At 42.3% G+C, this 8164-nt stretch overlaps 1 protein-coding gene across 2 annotated transcripts in view; it reads right to left on the reverse strand.

The window, feature by feature from the left end:
- The window catches only part of RAF1 (Raf-1 proto-oncogene, serine/threonine kinase), an 84430-nt gene extending 78605 nt beyond the window's left edge, over positions 1–5825 (reverse strand). The window contains exon 1 of one of the 2 annotated variants that reach the window (XM_045493842.1): positions 5394–5825. The gene's annotated coding sequence lies outside the window, so the exon portion shown is untranslated. The remainder of the gene's footprint in view (positions 1–5393) is intronic. The other variant, XM_045493841.1, reaches the window with a different exon arrangement.
- Between the last annotated feature and the right edge of the window lie 2339 nt (positions 5826–8164).

Raw genomic sequence — 8164 nt, forward strand, 5'->3', positions numbered from 1 at the left:
CTGACAGTGACTGAATGTTTGGAGTAAACATGAAGACCCATACCATGAATACAATTAACTTTATTAAATGTATTTTTCTATCATAAAAGTAACATATTCAGAGAATATAGAAAGTATAAAGAACATTATCCTTATTTCTACTCTTTAACAACCATTGTTAACATCTACATGTATTTTCTTTCTATATGTAGGTTTTGAGATTTTTTCTAAAACAGCTTGAGATATAATTCACATTCCATACAAATCAAGTACTTGAAATGTAAAATTCAATGGCTATTATATTCAGAGTTGCACATCCATCTCCACAATCAATAAATTTTAGAACATTTCATCACTCCCACCAAAAACAAAAACAAAAAAAAACCCCACAAAAACAACTATCACTGCCCCTGCCCACTCCCCACTCCTTCCAGTCCCTGGCAACCACTAACCTACATTCTGTCTCTGGATTGGCCTATTCTGGACATTTCATATAAAAGGAATCATACAAAATGTGGACTTTTATGACTAGCTTCTTTCATTTAACATGTTTGCAAGGTTTATACATGTTGGAGAATGTATCAGTACACCATTTCTTTTGACTACTGAATAACATTCCACTGTTGTTGTTTTTTTTATATACAACTGTAATCATTCCAGATATGTAATTTTGTATTCAGCATTTTCCATGTCATCAATGTTTCATATAATCCATACTTAATGACAAGTATAGTGCTCCATCAAATGGCTGTACCGCAGTTTATTTAATCACTTTTTAAAGTTTATTTATTTTGAAGAGGGAAAGGGAGGAAAGAGATAACAAAGAAGAGAGAGAGACAGAATCCCAAGCAGAATCCACACTATCAGTGCAAAGCTCGATGCAGGGCTAGAACTCACAAACCTGGAGATCAAGACCTGATCCAAAGTCAGCCACTTAACCCACTAAGCCACCCAGGTGCCCCTAACTTAGTCATTATTGTTGGGCTTTTGAACTCTTTCCAGTCTTTTCTATTGTAACAAATTCTCTTTAATGCAAATGATAGCTCCTTTCTGAATGATCTTCTGGATCCAGAGAAATGCCTCTCCTAGAAACTCTGAGCTTCTTAATGAGATTTGCTACAGAAAACAAAAGTCACATCCTTCCAGGGAAAATTCAGAATTTCATCCATCCCAAATCTAGGTAAAGGGCAGATGCTAAAAGCTGCCCATGGCTAAAAGGATGCCTCAAAAATACCTAGATTAAGATCTGTCTGGCTCAGTCAGTAAAGCATGCGACTCTTGATCTCGGGGTTGTAAATTCAAGCTCCACATTAGGGATAGAGATTACTTTAAAAAACAACCAATAAAAAAAAAAAGAATGAAAACTCATCATTTTAAAGACACTGACATAAACATTAACTAGGCTGACTCTTCCATCAGAAATGTACATGGATTGGGGACACCTGGGTGGCATCCGACTTTGGCTGAGATCATAATATCACCGCTCGTGAGTTCAAGCCCCACATCAAGCTCACTGCTGTCAGCCTCTCAGCCCGCTTCAGACCCTGTCCCCTTCTCTCTGTCCCTCCCCCACTTGCACTCTCCCAATAAATAAATAAATATTTTAAAAAAAAGGTATATGGATGAAAAAAGGTAAACACTTTGTCCAAATGTGATGCCTACTACTGGGCAGCTTCAAAGAATCAGATCACTTTTGCTTTCCATAGCAGGATGAAAGAAAATAAATAGGAAAGAACACCTTGATTACAACAGTAAAAATGTTCTTATGCTTGTTATTTTATGACAATAAATGAGATCCAACTGGTAGAAAGAGGAGGAAGAGGACACCTGTACAGTCCACAAGGTCCTCACCAGCAATTAACATACTGAGTTCCCCTAAAACAATGTCCTTGCCTGCTGCTTCCCATTCCTTAACCAATGCAAACAATCTAAAAATCACAACGATTTTACAATTTGAAACTAGCTTTAGTATTGCTAATCCCCACCAAATAAGATCCCTTAGAATCTGGTCTAAAAATAAAACTATGTGTCAACTGTTCCTCAAGAAAAACTATGTACACTGATTGGAATGTGAAGCAATTAACACTTTGTGAGTGATTTGCCAAAGAGACTTCAGATAGCCTGGGCCAAAACCAATAACAAAGAAACAACACCCACTTGACATTTTCCTTGGTTAAACTGAGATTTTAGGAGCAATTTTAGAAGAAAGACTAACAGATGTGAAGTTAAACACTAAAATCATTGAGAGCTACACAAGTATTATAGGAGAAATGGAGGAACAAAATGATTCAACCACTGCAAAATAAAAAACGAAAACTTTAATATGTAATTAAGGAACTTTTACTCAACTTTTAAGGCAAGAATACCTAGTCATTACAATTGTGAGGATGATAAGCAAGGTAGTTTAGCCTTATACTAAAAATACTAACTAAATTGTAACACAAACATCTAGGGTTACATTTAGCACCTAGTCAGTTTAGCAAATAGGAATTTTTCGCCATTGATACACATACATAAACACTCATATACATACAAGATAAGGTAACCTAAAATTCTACACAATCTCATCCTAAATAAGCCCAGTATTCCTTGGTTTTCTAATTAATTTAGTCAAGGTGAGCAATTTTCCAACCATAGTTTTAAAGAAATGATTTCCACGATCCGTACAATTTGAAAAACGAAAAACCCTTGCAAGTTCCATTTTGTGGTTTCATAACCCCCTACTGTCACACAGTCCACTGCCTTTCAAAAGCAATATTTAAAATTCTCTTCTGCAAGTCAACATTAAGGCATGCTGTTTGGTTAACAAGCTCCTCCCAAGATCAGGGTTATTATGTATGGCCTATTATGTTCCTAACATGCAAACAAAAGCCCTCCCTCATGTAACATTTTTCTATTTTTAGGAAGTAGGTTACTAACAAAGTTTTATCTGAAATTAAAATGTAGTGTCATATATTTACTAACAAACTACCTGAGACAGTAATTTAAAGTTACTAATTGTATTTTCCATTTAATAAGTCACTACTGCTTATGGAAAAGCCAAATTTAACTTCTAACAAGTTGTTTAAACTTCAAAGCAAACCACCTACTTTGGATTTCACAAATGGCATGTTTTAAACTAACTACAACTAGTTTCAGAGCAGTTGTAATACCATACTTGATGTTTAATTACCCACTCTCCATTTCATCTTTTAGATACTTTTCATCGCAAATGACCAGTTTAACGTTTCCCTGTTTTCTGCTAAACCAAATCCGATAAAATATGTTCTAATGTATTTCACTGAAGCCTTCTACTTTGATGGCTTACACTCTTCAACTGACAAGAGTTTTAACAAGGCTAAGCAACTGCACTACAATTTCTAATCACAAACACCACATACCTAAAAGATAAGCTTTTCCAGCAGAAACAGTAACAGGTTTATTTTCCCAAGTATCCAATGTTCAACTGGGTCAAATGTTTCTGTTGCATTTTAAACAGCTTAGCCCTTGAAGTGATAAGGGTGAAAACAAGCCAAAAGTATCTTAATGTTCTTCAGTGGCATATAATCATCACAACCCTAGACAACGAACTTAGGAACTTTAAGCTGAAGTCTGTTGAGACAATAAAAATCACTGTACCATAAGCATTAATCACAACAATACAACAATTTGGGGTAAATTATGTTTACAGAGCTGAAGACTTTATAACAAAATTGGAAACCACGGAATCTATGCAAAGAAAGTTTACTATATACAACACACTTAATAAATTAAAAATACCTGCATTCTACGCTTTTCAGCTTTTTTATATAATCTTCCAATTTCTACATGACTGGGGAGCATGGTTTTTCTTGCCAACAGCCATTTAAAACGCAGTATTAGCAGCGTGCACTATATGTATAAAGTTTTACTGGTGAACAAGTAAAACCTCAGAAGAATCTCTTGCAGGAACACCTAGAATAGGAGCTCAGTTCATTCACCATTGTGTAAGTGCAAAACATTTGACATAAAAGCACTTAACCAAAAATGTTCTTAAATGGGCTTAACAAAGTAAGTCTTTTCAATTACTATCAGCTTCAATATAAAGACAAGGGATAAAAATACTTATCAGAAAAAAAAAAAATAGCAATACTCCTTTAATCAAATTATATCAACTAATTCACTCTGGAACAAAGAGCCTTCACAATCTAGACAAATATTCTTTTAGACACCCATCTCTCACCACTTCCTTCCTGCACCCTAGATTCTCTGCTGCACCCCAAACTCATCCCAACTCCTGCATGTCTCTATGCCTTTGTACCAGCGGTTTCCTCAGCTTAGAACGCTCTCCCCTCCTCCTCACCTGGTGAGCACTTACTCATCAAGTCCAAAACTGGCCGCAAAACTTCCCTCCGGTGTCCAAGCTACCTCAACTCCTCCAGGCAAACTAGCCGTTCCAAATTCCCACAACACTTGGTAAGTCCATCCTTATCACAGCGCATTGTTTTCACGCCTTGGGAGCGAATGAAGAGCAGGCTCCCTCCGCTCGGCCCACAGAGGACAAGGCAGGCAGAAACACTCAAAGAACGTGAGCTGAATTCATCCCTGCTTAGATTAACTGACCCTCTAGAACCCGGTCACATCTCAAGGAGACATGGGGGATGCTAACATTCTTCCCACCAGAGAAAAGAATACCAGAGGGCACACCCAGAGCCCTGGAAAGAGAACAATGAATGAACACAGCCGCCTTTCCCCTCAAGATGTCCAAACTCCTCTTTCTGGGCATCGACTAGCTGCAGAACCTCTGCAGCTGCACAACTGAAGCGTCCAGACGGCTCTCTCTTCACACAAAAGACAGCCCTGGATCTTCACTCCAAAGCATCCCAGGGCCAAACCTCAGCATAAGCATCCCAAACCTTTCATTAGTAACCCACGGAGTCCCGAAACCTAAGGCGAGGCCCCTATGCCTTTGTGGTGGGGAACTGACCCACTTCCGCCTCTCGTCCCCCATTCTTCTCGTCCTCCCTGTAAGAGTGTCACTTGAGTGACAGACTCTGAGCGAGGATGCAAGCCCGGGACCCCTCCGCGCCCAGAAAGAAAAGGAATTCGTCCATCTGAATGACAACACGGATAGGGGGCAATTCTGGGCAGATTTTCCCACTGCCAAAATATAAGGAATATGCACCGAGTACAGGGGTGGCGCTAGCACGTTTCCCGAAACACAAGGAAATTTGAGTGGGGATGTGGAAACTCGGCTCGCCGGCCATGACACCGGGCCCCAGGGCTCCCGCCCGCCCACCGCCACCCGGGGTGACAGCGGCCTTGCCCAGGCCCTCGACCCGGCAGCCGCGGGGTCGCTCCATCAACGCTGCCCAGGCCGGGCCGCCGAGGAACCCGGCCCCTTCAGCCCCGCCGCCCAGCTCCCCCGGCATCCAGGGCCTGGCCCTGCCGCCTACCTGAAGGAGCCGAGCCGCCTCCGTGTCCCGTCGTCTGGTGGCGGCGTCTAGTCCGCTCCTCCTCCCCGCGGTGGGTGAGGGAGCGGGAGGCGGTCACATTCGGCGTGTCCCCAGCCCAGGGGACGGGGCCCCGGGCAGTCCCCGCATCGTCGCACTCGCGCTCCGCGCCTCGGGGCACACGCCCCAAAGCCCGGCCAGCTGGCCCTCTTCCGGGCCCTAGGAGAGCGGCAGAGAAGCCCTCCTGTCTCACGCCCGTCCTCGTCTTACTCCCGCCATCTAAGATGGCGGCCCCAACGCCCGCGACGAAGAGACTCTCGGGCGGCCCCGGCAAACGAGCCCTCCACTCGGTGCTCCTCCTCCCGACCTGCGGCGCCACCGGCTCTCTGCTTCTGCGTGAGCCCGCCTGGCAGCAGGCTTCAAACTTGGCTCGGGCATCTATCACTCTAGCCTGAACTCAGGCCCCGCCTCCCAGAGAAGGGGCGTGGTCTTGCCTTCTCGTTGGTCGCCATTTCGGACTAGTGGAGAGCGAAGGACCGGTTACTGGGCGGCTCTTGGGGTCAGGGGTTGGCGCTCGAGAAGTGGCGGGGTTTGTACTCTCCGGAGGTGTCTGAGGGCTAGCGAGAGGGGAAGGCTAGCCTGACAGCATCACAAGGCCTAGAGATAAGCAGAAGTACGGGAGGACACAGCAAGCTGTGTACAACTTTGGCGCGTTCTATCGGTAGTCCAGCACGTAGAAGCGACTCAGCCACTTACCAGTTGTGGGGAAAGTCCCTCAGGTTTTCTGAGCCTCAGTTTCCTCATCTGTAGATCGGGGTCCTTTTTCCCGTCAGGTTGGCAAAAAGTTAAAAAGACTGTTAGTAGCTAATCTGGTACAAAGTGCATGAAAACCTATTGTGTCCCCTAATTCATCGCTGGCAGGAATGGTTATGGGGAGGACAATTTGGCATTGCCCACTGACTTTTTTTTTTTTTTAATGTGTATACCCCTCCTACCAGCAATTCCACCTTTAGCCACTTAATTTTAGAGAAGTGTGTTCATATGGGCACAAAGAAGCATGTACTAAGATGGTTATTGTCATGTTGTTTGCATTAGAGATACTCTGGGAAAGATGTGGGTTAATTAAGTAGAAAACTTGAAACAGTGCTGCGTCCACAGTATGGGATATTATCCATCTTAAAAAGAATGAGGGAGATCTGTGTACTGACTTTTTTTTTAAATCCAAGACATCACATTTTAAGTAGAACATTATGGTATGATCTTTATTCAAACACAGGCATACAAAATAACCCAATTAGTTATGACTGTTGTGTACCACACATTGTTCTGGGTATTGGGAAATCAACAACCAGAAGCCCTGCCTTCTAGTGATGAGAGACCAAAAGAAAATAGAAATAATAAATTCATGTAGTAATATGTGCAGTTTATCGAAAACTGAAGATGAAGCAAGATGAGGACCAACATGAAAATAAATGCAGAAGAAAGAGTGGAAGGCATTGAATATAGAAAGTCCATGACAGTTTTGTGTGTGTGTTTGTGTGTGTGTGCATTTTTTTTTAATAGGAGTAATAATAATATCTACCTCACAGGATTAAATGAGATTAAACATGGAAAGCACTTAGCACAAGAGCCTGGGGGTTGAGACTTCAGTACCTGGAGTCTGATCGCCTAGTTTTAAATTTGGACTCTGCCACTTCCTCATCTGTGACTGGGACCAGTCTTTTAAACCTCAGTTCCTCGGTTTCCTCATCTGTAATGAGAACGTGATAGTATCCACCTCTCAGAGTTGTAAGGATTTCATGAGTTTAAGATACGAAGCACTTGGAACAGTGCCTGGCTCATGTTAAACATTATAGAAGTGTTAGCTGTAATTATTATAGCTATCTCTTATCGTAATATTACTACTTGGGGTAGAGCAGCACACCACACTTGCTGACCCCCAGGCCATTTCTTCCTTCAGCGGCTCCCAGCTGGTATTGGCCCAGCACTTCACAGCTTAGGGAGCCTGTGCTTCATTCAAACCCCTCAGCTGACCAGTAAGAGTGGCTATTTCATTTTTTTCCAAAACAGTTTATCGAGGTGAAATTCACATAAGATAAACTCAACCATTTCAAAGCAGACAATTCAGTAGCATTTTGTATGTTCACGGTGTTGTGCACCTCTACTTCCAAAATATTTCTATCACTCCATAGAAAATCCCCTTACCCATTAAGCAGTTTCTCCCCATCCCATGCCCACTTAGCCCTTGACAACCCCCAATATGCATTCTACAACTGAGGATTTATCTTTTCTGGATCTTTCATAGAACATGTGACCATTTGTGTCTGGTTCTTTTTGTTTTGTTTTTTTAAGAGACAGCATGAATAAAAGGGGCGGGCAGAAGGAGAGGGAGAATCTTAAAGCAGGCCCCATGCCCAGCTCGAAGCCTAACACGGGTCTCAATCTCACAACTATGAGATCATGACCTGAGCCAAGGTCAAGAGTCAGACACTTAACCGACTGAGCCACCCAGGAGCCCCTGTGTCTGGTTCTTTTTACTTAGCATAACGTTTTAAAGATCCATTCACATGACAGTATGTATCAGTACTTCATTTCTTTTTATGACAATAATTTTCCACCATACGTATATAGCACAGTTGGTTGATGAACATTTGGGCTGTTTCTGTCTTTAGGCTATTGTGAATAGTGCTGTTGAGTATGCAAATACATGTGCTGTTGTGAGTATGCAAATACATGTACTATTTTCAGTTCTTTCAGGCATATACCTAAGAGTA

The sequence above is a fragment of the Leopardus geoffroyi genome, chromosome A2 (assembly GCF_018350155.1).
Source record: "Leopardus geoffroyi isolate Oge1 chromosome A2, O.geoffroyi_Oge1_pat1.0, whole genome shotgun sequence".
NCBI lineage: Eukaryota > Metazoa > Chordata > Mammalia > Carnivora > Felidae > Leopardus > Leopardus geoffroyi.